This window comes from Thalia democratica, unplaced genomic scaffold (genome assembly GCF_965202585.1).
Source record: "Thalia democratica unplaced genomic scaffold, ktThaDemo2.hap1.1 HAP1_SCAFFOLD_94, whole genome shotgun sequence".
Classification (NCBI taxonomy): domain Eukaryota; kingdom Metazoa; phylum Chordata; class Thaliacea; order Salpida; family Salpidae; genus Thalia; species Thalia democratica.
Genome location: NW_028139263.1, coordinates 130,001 through 140,000, shown reverse-complemented (window position 1 = coordinate 140,000; position 10,000 = coordinate 130,001). Strand labels below are relative to the sequence as shown.

The following is a 10,000-nucleotide window of genomic DNA, read 5'->3' as shown; positions in this document are numbered from 1 at the left end:
CAAAAAAAAAAGGTTTTAATAAAAAAATACTTACATCAAGTTAAAATTTTATAAGGAATAATTTTAAAATATCAAATCGATTGTAAATTAAGTGCAAATAGGTTTTTTAAACAAACCGAAGGGTTTATAAAGGCTTGTAAACGCTTTCAAACGCCTACGACCATACCACACTGAGCACACCCCATCTCGTCCGATCTGGGAAGTTAAGCAGTGTCGGGCGTGGTTAGTACTTAGATGGGTGACCGCTTGGGAATACCACGTGCCGTAGGCTTTTACTTTTTGAATTCATCTTTTTTGTTTTATTTTTCTTTCTGACCTATTTATACTTATTACTCGTTTATTTACATTTCTTTAACGCTTAAAAGAAAAGAAAATTCTAGTTATTAGAAAACAAAAACCTTAGCCAATCAGATAACGTTATTTGCTGTTTAAACCAATTAAAGCGCTAAAAAAGTGGTTTGACCAGTTTGAGATATCGAAAAAATAATGGCACCATCTTGTAGAGTACAATTTTCTGAGTTAAAATTAATACAATTAGTCTTTTATACTAAAACTTAAAAGTCTTTTTGTCCACAAACAACTAAAAGCCTGGCTACTTGAAAAATCAAACAAAAATAAATTTTGAACTTTTGTATTGTGAGTCATAATAAGTTATTTACTGTTACCAACAGATACTAGCAAAAGCTTTTTAAAGTTTTGTATTAACTTAATGTATTTGTAATTACTTTTACTTAAAAGAGACTATTGAGTTACGTTTACTTAGTTTACTTTTGTATGTGTATTAAATATATAGCAATTTTGTTTGAACTTAAATAAGGACTATTAAACTTTTAAAAGAAAACTATCAAAGTTTACTAACTCAAAAGCTAAATCTTAGTTTTATTGTTATAAACATTTATGTTGTAATTTACTAATAACTAAATGAGTTTATTTCAAACAAAAAGAATTAAATAATGTTATGTCAAGCCTACTATATGAGGTATATAGGTATATAAGGTATACAAGCTTATGTTTGAAAGTTATAATAATAAAAATAAAAATAAATATTTAGTTGGTAAAATTTGTATGTTTTAATATGCTTTGAAATTAGAGTTAGTATAGAAGTTTTTTTTTAAATATAATAAATATAAATATTTAGTTACTAATAATAAACTAAAATACCAATTTTGTAGTTATTACAAAAAAAAAACTTATCTTACTTAAAGTTCACTGTAATTGAAATATTATACAAAAGCTTCATTATTATAAGCTTTGAATAACTTTACTTCATAACTATATTCATGTTTGCATATTTAAACTATAAAAAGTTAGTGTTTTGTGTATTGACTTTATGATTATTTTATTTTAGTAACTGTTAGTTTTATACTTTAATAAAAGAAATATGGTTAACAAGTAAGTTAAAAATGAAAGAAGCCTAAAAAAAACACACTAATTAACTGCTTATTCAATAGTTTGATTATTTAATTATTTTTCTGTTATATAGTTTAATCTTATTGTATAAAAAATACAGAGGTTTAAAGTAAGTTTGAATAAAAATAAAACAAAACATATAAAATAAGCATTAGTTCAAATACATAGTTTTTTTTTTAATGTTCGCGATGGAGAAAACAATGGAGAAAATTTAATTCTTTAATAATAAGTAGTAATTTAAATAAAAAATAATACAAATAAAGTTATACAATATATATACAATAGTTTGTCAAACTAGGCAAAAAAGAGTAGGCCACCACTACAATCCAATGTTCCAACTGGAAATTCAATGAGATCGTTACTGTACTTGTGATGAACGTTGATAATCCCCAAGATTGTAAGTCGAAGGCCTTACCCAACCTAACCAGCGCACTGGTTTTCTTACAACTGAATTAATCAACATTTAATATTGAATATAATCATTATTGATAGATAGAGGAATGTTGACAATCAACAACAGATTGTAAGTCAAAGGCATTACTCGACCCAAGTACCCACAACCTAGATTGAACAACATTTATTAGATAGATTTGTTTATTGATAGATAGAGGAATATTGACAATCCACAACAGATTGTAAGTCAAAGGCATTACTCGACCCAAGTACCCACAACCTAGATTGAACAACATTTGTTAGATAGATTTGTTAGATAGATAGATAGATAGTACAGTATAATCTCAAAGAATTTGAAGTTGAACATTGAACAATAGTGGCCACCATTTCAGGCCTGCTGGCAGCTAGATTACAGCCCCCGGCTACGCAGACCTGCAATATTGATGAAAAAAAACAGTATATATATTTCCGAATCTGAATTTGAGTACTTTTTATATATTATTAACAAAATTTTTTAGGGGTAATATCTGTTTAGTTTTTTAATATATCTTTAAAATAAAACACTAAGTTAATAATATAATAATAATAAAATAATAATATTTTGTTTTTAATTCGTTAATAAAATTATTTAATAATATTATATATTAAATGTATATAATAAGTTTAAGTAATAAAATAAATATAATATAACAAATATATTGTATAATAATAATTTTAAAATTAGTAAAAAAAAAATAAACATAGTTGAGTTATCAAATTAAAAAAACTAGAACGTCAAGTATTTAATTACTAAAATTAATTTAATTAAAAAAAAATCTCAGGTAGTCTAAAATGTCAGGAATTATTTAAAAATAAATATATATATAAATATAAATTTAAAACTTATTATATTGAAAAGATTGATGAATAATACTCTTGAATGTATGCAATGTTTGTATTTGTAATGCAATAACATAAATGGATAGATCAATGACAAATTGTAAACATATTGTATTATTTTATTTTACGATTTTATTTTATTTATTTAGTTTAATAATTCAATAAACTTTACTTCTACTTGTCCTGGTCTTAGGTAATTTATAGATAGCAATTATTTAAACAAACACTTTTGTACAGTTACAATACAGTTTTAGTACAGTTTGGGAGTAACTGTTGATAAAAAAAAGAAAAAAAAAGGTTAATTCAGGTTAAAATTTTATAAGGATTAATTTTAAAATATCAAATCGATTGTAAATCAAGTGCAAATAGGTTTTTTAAACAAACCGAAGGGTTTATAAAGGCTTGTAAACGCTTTCAAACGCCTACGACCATACCACACTGAGCACACCCCATCTCGTCCGATCTGGGAAGTTAAGCAGTGTCGGGCGTGGTTAGTACTTAGATGGGTGACCGCTTGGGAATACCACGTGCCGTAGGCTTTTGCCTTTTGAATTCATCTTTTTTGTACTATTTTTCTTTCTGACCTATTTATACTTATTACTCGTTTATTTACATTTCTTTAACGCTTAAAAGAAAAGTAAATTCTAGTTATTAGCAAATAAAAACGTAAGCCAATCAGATAACGTTATTTGCTGTTTAAACCAATTAGAGCGCTAAAAAAGTGGTTTGACCAGGTTGAGATATCGAAAAAATAATGGCACCATCTTGTAGAGTACAATTTTCTGAGTTAAAATTAATACAATTAGTCATTTATACTAAAACTTTAAAGTCTTTTTGTCCATAAACAAATAAAAGCGTAGCTACTTGAAAAATCAAACGAAAATAAATTTTGCACTTTTGTATTGTGAGTCATAATAAGTTATTTACTGTTACCAACAGATACTAGCAAAAGCTTTTTAAAGTTTTGTATTAACTTAATGTATTTGTACTTAGTTTAAATTAATAGAGTTTATTTGGTTTACTTTATTATGTGTATTGAATGTGCTAGTATCTAAAAATAAATACAACTAAAACAAAACAAACAAGGAGAGTACTTGAATAGAACCAACACAATTTACAGACCAGTTGTGTACTAAATTTAAAGCAATTCTGAATAGTGAATATGCAATTATTATTATAAGTTCAAAGTTCACTTTAATTTAAATTAATGTATTTTTTAAATTGGTTTTATTTAATAGATAGTAGTGAATTACTTTATTTAATTTACTTTAGTAAGTGTTGTATAACTTTATTTGAACCAGAAGCAAAACGGGATTATACTTTCAATAAACTACACAATTTACAGACCAGTTGTGTACTAAATTTAAAGCAATTCTGAATAGTGAATATGCAATTATTATTATAAGTTCAAAGTTCACTTTAATTTAAATTAATGTATTTAATAGATAGTAGTGAATTACTTTATTTAATTTACTTTAGTATGTGTTGTATAACTTTATTTAAACCAGAAGCAAAACGGGATTATACTTTCAATAAACTACACAACTTACAGACCAGTTGTGTACTAAATAAAAAGCTATTGTGAATAGTGAATATGCAATTATTATTATAAGTTTATAAGTTTACAGTTTACAAAAGCTTTACAATTTAGTTATTATTTTGTTCATATTTGCATATCTAATTTATGAAAAGTTAGTGTTATGTGTATTGGCTTTTTAATTTCTTTATTTGTAGAACTGTTAGTTTTATATTCTAAAGAAACATGTTTAAATAAATATGTTTAACAAGTAACTTAAAAATGGAAGAAATATATTGTATATATTGAACTATTTATATTTATTCTAGCTATTTGCTTAGTGTATTTATTAATGTGATTATTTTATGTTGTTGTTTGTCTTATAGTTTAATCGTATTGTGTTTAAATATATATAACAAATACAGAGGTTTAAAGTAAGTTTAAATGAAAATAAAATAAGACATATAGTTGAAATATAAGTTTAAAAAAATAGTTTTTTATTTTATTTCTTTGTTTGTTTGATTGTTTGTTTATTATATAATCGCGACGTTTCATTTTATTACTTTTAAGCATACTAAATATAATAATAGGTATAGTTATAGGAAAAATTCAATTAGTTTCTAATGTAATAAAAAAGTTTATTTCCACAAATAAATAAATACCTGAAAAATCAAATGAAAAATAAATTTCGCACTCTTGTATTGTGAGTCATAATAGGTTATTTACTGTTACCAACAGATACTAGCAAAGGCTTTTTAAAGTTCTATGTTAATTCAATGTATTTGTACTTAGTTTTATTAAAATGACAGTATTGATGGTTACGTTTATTAAGTATGTTTATTTAACGTTATGTAACTCAAGTAAAACCAGAAGCAAAAAGGGAGACTACTTTAAATAAACTACATCATTTATTGTTATATATAACTCTAATAAAACCAGAAGCAAAAAGGGAGACTACTTTAAATGAACTACACAAATTAAAAATATATTATCAAATATAAATCAATCGTGTTGTGTTTCAAAATACATGTTTCAAATAATGTTTTACAAGTATTTATCAGTTATTTAGTTTTCTTTTTATAGTTTAGCCGTATTGTTTTATTTATTTGTTATTATTTTTATTTAATTGTTTGCTTATTATATTTATCGCGATGTGCTTAAAAGAATAGAACAAATACAAAAGTTTAAATTGTAAGTTTTAAATAAAATAAAATGAAACGTACAAAATAAGCTTATGATTTATTATTATTATTATTATTATTTTTATTTCATTGTTTGTTTATTATATCTATCGCGATCTGCTTAAAAAAATAAAACGAGTATTAAGGTTTGAAAAGTAAGTTTAAATAAAAATAAAATGAAACATATAAAATAAGCTTATGTTTTTTTTTTTTTTTTCATTTTTATTTATTTTTATTTAATTGTTTGTTTATTATATTTATCGCGATCTGCTTAAAAAAATAAAACGAGTATTAAGGTTTGAAAAGTAAGTTTAAATAAAAATAAAATGAAACATATAAAATAAGCTTATGTTATTTTTTTTTTTTTTTTTTTATTATTATTATTTTTAATCAATTTTTTGTTTATTATATTTATCGCAATGTGCTTAAAACGATAAAACAAATATAAAGATTTAAAAAGTAAGTTTAAATAAAAAATAATACAAATAAAGCTTATTTATAATAAACAAACATATTTAAAACATTAAAAAAAGTAGTTTATATATATTATTTTTTATTTATTTCTTTTAAACATATTAAATAAAGTATAAAAAAAGTATTAAAACATTTAAACGTAGCATAAATAAGCTTAAAATATTAAAAAAATTGAAAAGAAACAAAGAAATTAAAAAAAAATCGGGAAAAATCGGCAAAAAAGTTCAACAGCAACATTTGAGCATCATACACGTATGCATTACTTTACACTAGTGAGAGAGACGTGTTTGTGCGTTCGGTCGACTTGGCGAGAAAGCGGGCTTAAAGCATTACTGTTTAGCACCCGAGGCGCGGCTATTGCAGCGGCGGCGAACGTGCTATGTAAACGCATCGGAGCAGCGTATGAAAAACTACAAGCGTCCAGCGGCGGTAGGCTTATAGCTTTGCGAAGTCGTCGAGACGAGTAGCCGACGCAGGCAGGCACGGCTCGAGGCGGGTAACTGCAGCAGACAGATGGCGTGTTGCTGCTGACGAGTTAACCGGCAGAAGGCAAACGGTTGGTCGGGAGAAAGAACAGTCAGTTGTATAGCTGCATGCTGCAGTCGACGCGGGCTGGCGCTTTAAACAGCAAAAGGCCGGCGCCGACTTTCAGTAACGTTCGCAAGGCTTTTAAGCCGAGTGATAGAAAAGGTCTGTATTTATACAGTAAAAACGCTCAGTCGAGCAACGGGTTTAAACGCCCTCGGATAGTTATCTGGTTGATCCTGCCAGTAGTCATATGCTTGTCTCAAAGATTAAGCCATGCAAGTGTAAGTACGAGCTCACGTACAGTGAAACTGCGAATGGCTCATTAAATCAGTTATGGTTCATTTGATTGTACGCTTTTACATGGATAACTGTGGCAATTCTAGAGCTAATACATGCGTAAAGCGCCGAACTGACGTGAGGCGCGCATTTATCAGACCAAAACTAACCGGCTTTCGGGTCGTTACAATGGTGACTCTGGATAAGCTTGCGGATCGCACGGCCTAGTGCTGGCGACATCTCATTAAAGCAACTGCCCTATCAACTATCGTCGGTACGGTATCGGCCTACCGAGGTTGTAACGGGTGACGGAGAATCAGGGTTCGATTCCGGAGAGGGAGCCTGAGAAACGGCTACCACATCCAAGGAAGGCAGCAGGCGCGCAAATTACCCATTCCCGGCTCGGGGAGGTAGTGACGAAAAATAACAATGCAGACCTCGTACGAGGTCCTGCAATTGGAATGAGTACACTTTAAACTTTTTAACGAGTATCCATTGGAGGGCAAGTCTGGTGCCAGCAGCCGCGGTAATTCCAGCTCCAAAAGTGTATATTTAAGTTGTTGCGGTTGAAAAGCTCGTAGTTGGATATAGGGACGGCGAGGTTGGTCGGTCGAAAGGCTAGCACTGGCCTCGTTGTTCTTGTTGGTCGGTGCCTTCGCGGTGCTCTTAACTGAGTGTTGCGGTGGTCCGGCAAGTTTACCTTGAAAAAATTAGAGTGTTCAAAGCAGGCTTTACGCTTGTATAATGTTGCATGGAATAATGGAATAGGACCTCGGTTCTATTTTGTTGGTTTTCGGAGCACGAGGTAATGATTAATAGGAACGGACGGGGGCATCCGTACTGTGCCGTTAGAGGTGAAATTCTTGGATCGGCGCAAGACGAACGACTGCGAAAGCATTTGCCAAGAATGTTTTCTTTAATCAAGAGCGAAAGTCAGAGGTTCGAAGACGATCAGATACCGTCCTAGTTCTGACCTTAAACGATGCCGACTAGCGATCGGGCAGTGTCGAACTTAAGAACTGTCCGGCAGCTTCCGGGAAACCAAAGTCTTTGGGTTCCGGGGGAAGTATGGTTGCAAAGCTGAAACTTAAAGGAATTGACGGAAGGGCACCACCAGGAGTGGAGCCTGCGGCTTAATTTGACTCAACACGGGAAATCTCACCCGGCCCGGACACAGCGAGGATTGACAGATTGAGAGCTCTTTCTTGATTCTGTGGGTGGTGGTGCATGGCCGTTCTTAGTTGGTGGAGCGATTTGTCTGGTTAATTCCGATAACGAACGAGACTCTTACTTGCTAAATAGCTGCTCGACCCATTGGGTCGGAGACAACTTCTTAGAGGGACTAGTGGCGTTTAGCCACACGAGATTGAGCAATAACAGGTCTGTGATGCCCTTAGATGTTCGGGGCCGCACGCGCGCTACACTGACCGGATCATCGTGTGTTCCCTAGGCCGAAAGGTCCGGGTAATCCGTTGAACCCCGGTCGTGCTAGGGATAGGGACTTGCAATTGTTTCCCTTGAACGAGGAATTCCCAGTAAGCGCGAGTCATTAGCTTGCGTTGATTACGTCCCTGCCCTTTGTACACACCGCCCGTCGCTACTACCGATTGAATGGTTTAGTGAGGTCCTCCGATTGAGCCTGGTACGTGCGGCAACGCACTCGCCGGTGTTCGAAAAGACGATCGAACTTGATCATTTAGAGGAAGTAAAAGTCGTAACAAGGTTTCCGTAGGTGAACCTGCGGAAGGATCATTAACGAATCGAAATTTGATTTCAAGCGACGTCTCTTCTTCGAAGGGACCGAGCCCTGTAACTGTTATAGTTCGGTCGCGTTGCTTCCTGACAGCGGGAGTAATAATTCAGCACGCAAGTGCTGGCGCGGCCGCTTCTTTTTGAACACGATTTTTTGGTTGCATTGAGATTGATTAACACGAGAGATCTCTTAGCGGTGGATCACTCGGCTCGAGCGTCGATGAAGGACGGAGCTAGCTCCGAGAAGTAATGTGAATTGCAGGACACATTGAGCATCGATATTCTGAACGCGTATTGCGGCCTCGGGTAATCCTGGGGCCACGTCCGTCTCAGGGTCTTTAACACACCGATCCTTTCATTAGTTTGAAAGTGCCTGCGACTCGTTTCTTAATTAAGGAGCGTGTCGTCAAAGACAGCTGGTCTGGCGATTTCACAGCTGAAGCGTGAGCAGCCTGCTGGCCTCGGGTGAGGTAGCAACGACGGTAGGTGCTCGAGAATAAGTTAAGTGACTTCAAAAGGCCGACGTACAAAGCGCATGTACTTTTGTAGTACATCACTTTTGACCTGAGATCGGGCGGGACGACCCGCTGAACTTAAGCATATCACTAAGCGGAGGAAAAGAAACTAACAAGGATTCCCCTAGTAACGGCGAGTGAAGCGGGATAAGCCCAGCGCTAAATCCGAGCCTTTTTGGAGGGCGAGGAAATGTAGCGTATGGAATTCAGCATGCGGCGAACCAACGACTGCCCACGTTCTTCTGATCGAGGCCTTTTCCCAGAGCGGGTGTTAGGCCCTTGGCGGCGGTCGTAATTCGTCCTAGCGGTTTTCCCGGAGTCGGGTTGTTTGGAAATGCAGCCCTAAGCGGGTGGTAAACTCCATCTAAGGCTAAATACTGGCTCGAGACCGATAGCGAACAAGTACCGTGAGGGAAAGTTGAAAAGCACTTTGAAGAGAGAGTTAAAGAGTACGTGAAACCGCTTGGAGGCAAACGGAGGCGCCCATCGAGTCGCCGGACGTTTTCAGGCGCTGCGAGAGCTGTCCTACTGTTTGAGTGATCTTCGGAGACTCTTACGGTTGCGCTGGCGTCGCGGCGCTGCACTAGCGTTCGGCGAGGGCCGCGACCGGTTGCTGGGCTGACTTTGGTCGTTCGCAAGGTAGCTCTTCTTCGGAAGAGTGTTATAGGCGTTCGATTAGCTTCGGCTCGGCGACCGAGGAGAGATTCCGCGTCGGTCTTCGGACAGGCTGCGTGTTGATCGCTGGAATACGGCTTTGGAAACTGCTCGCAGTCTCTAGAGTTTGTACAAGGCCTTCTTCGCGTTAGCGCTCAGACGCCAGGGGTCTGCGGCTTAAGCTGGCCACGTCTCCGACCCGTCTTGAAACACGGACCAAGGAGTCTAACACGCGCGCGAGGTGTTGGGCAGTACGAAACCCGAAAGCACAGTGAAGGCAAACGAGGCGAGATCCTTTCATTAGGCGCATCGCCGGCCGATCCCATAGGCCGCGTCCTAGGGGTCGAGCAAGAGCGTGCTTGTTGGGACCCGAAAGATGGTGAACTATGCCTGAACAGGCTGAAGCCAGAGGAAACTCTGGT

At 34.5% G+C, this 10,000-nt stretch overlaps 4 non-coding genes and 1 pseudogene across 4 annotated transcripts; all 5 read left to right on the top strand.

Moving 5' to 3' along the window:
- Positions 1-152: 152 nt before the first annotated feature.
- On the top strand, positions 153-271 carry LOC145845603 (5S ribosomal RNA). Its single transcript, XR_014370460.1, has one exon. It is a non-coding gene; the product is annotated as a 5S ribosomal RNA (ribosomal RNA).
- A 2,831-nt stretch (positions 272-3,102) lies between these two features.
- LOC145845602 (5S ribosomal RNA) lies at positions 3,103-3,221 on the top strand. The gene has a single exon (XR_014370459.1). It is a non-coding gene; the product is annotated as a 5S ribosomal RNA (ribosomal RNA).
- Positions 3,222-6,604: 3,383 nt separating this feature from the next.
- On the top strand, positions 6,605-8,412 carry LOC145845576 (small subunit ribosomal RNA). The gene has a single exon (XR_014370437.1). It is a non-coding gene; the product is annotated as a small subunit ribosomal RNA (ribosomal RNA).
- A 182-nt stretch (positions 8,413-8,594) lies between these two features.
- Positions 8,595-8,747, top strand: LOC145845613 (5.8S ribosomal RNA). Its single transcript, XR_014370470.1, has one exon. It is a non-coding gene; the product is annotated as a 5.8S ribosomal RNA (ribosomal RNA).
- Positions 8,748-8,969: 222 nt separating this feature from the next.
- LOC145845589 (large subunit ribosomal RNA) overlaps positions 8,970-10,000 on the top strand; it is a 7,920-nt pseudogene continuing 6,889 nt past the window's right edge.